This window comes from Leptinotarsa decemlineata, unplaced genomic scaffold (genome assembly GCF_025532065.1).
Source record: "Leptinotarsa decemlineata unplaced genomic scaffold, Ldec_3_MD MMD2_P_RNA_scaffold_2, whole genome shotgun sequence".
Classification (NCBI taxonomy): domain Eukaryota; kingdom Metazoa; phylum Arthropoda; class Insecta; order Coleoptera; family Chrysomelidae; genus Leptinotarsa; species Leptinotarsa decemlineata.
Window position 1 is genome coordinate 18,714,197 of NW_027412529.1, and position 1,589 is coordinate 18,715,785.

Genomic DNA, 1,589 nt, shown 5'->3' on the forward strand with positions numbered 1-1,589 from the left:
AAAACGATTGATTTTCCCATTATTAAGGAAAACATTAAAATTCAAAATTACAACTTTTCCCGAACAGATCAGAATATTCTGAGACGTTCTAAACTTGTATAATGCTGTATTTTATCAGTTCGGACTTCCATTGTCTAATATAATATAAATTTATTTGAAATCCCTGAAAGAATCTGTAAAAAATTAAAAAGATCAACCGAAAAGTTAAAAATTACTGAAAATTACAAAGGAATAACATATAAGAAACAACCAAAAAAAATAAAGACTAAAAAAATTGAAATATTAATACAAGCTTAAAATTTAAAAAAAAATTAAAAAATATCATTAAGAAGAAGTGAAAATTAAAAGATTCCAAACCAAGTTACGTCACGACGTTTCGATTGTTAGTATCCACAATCGTCTTTGGGTGATAAGTTGCTTGTATGTTGTTTCTTTGTAATTTTCAGTTTTTTGTTTATTGAAATTGTTATTTTTCGGTTAATTTTGTGATTTTTTACTGATTCTTTCAGAGATTTCAAATCAATTTATATTATAGTAGACAATGGAAGTCCGAGCTGATGAAATACACGACGAAACATTGTCAACCACCTTCAAACAATTTGTATGATGCTCTCGAATTCTCGCGAATGTTTTGTACTGTTCTAAACCTTTTCTATTGCCATTTTCTTTAAAAAAATGTTCAACCTTATAGATTCACTACCACTACACATTCCTTCTGATTTGGAAAAAAAATAAAGGTCAATTGCTTCGACTACTACAGTACACGCCGCAGCTGATGGCGAGCGATCGCGCAGGTATAGTCTCTCCCAACTAAATTACTATTGGATTACGATAAGCCCCTTGCCAGCCAGTGTCGTACCCATAATTAGTTTTAATTAGGGTATAGAGCCCATGTCACCTCCTGCTCTGAAATTCTCCCGAATGTTTTGTACTGCTCCAGACCTTCCAGAAAGCGAAGCTCTCAATCCTTATATATTCAAAAATCACACTTTTCGGGTAAAAACGGCATATAAATAGAGTGGTAGCGTTCGACAATGATCTCAACATCTTTAAGCGTTCTAGGATGATCTGGGATGTTCCTGAATTCTCCTTAACATTCCAAACTTTTCACAAATATTGTGAAATGCTTTCGAATATTCTCGAATTTTTTGGACTGTTCTAGAACTTTTTAAAGGTCAAACATCCCACCTTCATGTCTTCAATAGCACGTCCTTCAGATGAAAATTGGAACCTTCTTCATGGACGAGCAGATGTGGCAGTACGACAGCAAAAAATATGGGCATATATGTTCTGCCAACCGTGCGAAGCGGGTTGGCAGAACGTTCAGTTAGTTGGTTGAGCTAATTTCTCCAGATATACGCTATTTTTCTCTGTCTTCCGTGTAAATACTTCCATTTTCCTATATAACGTCTACAATCGATGTCTTCTCCCGATATACTTCCTTCAGCTGACCGTTCACCACACAAATCATAGTTCAATGTTTTGACCAATATTACTAATGAATTTCGTCGTTTTGTAAATTATTTGTCATCCTACTGGATACTGTTTTTATTTGTGATTTCATTTTGCAGAAGACGTTTTATAATTTT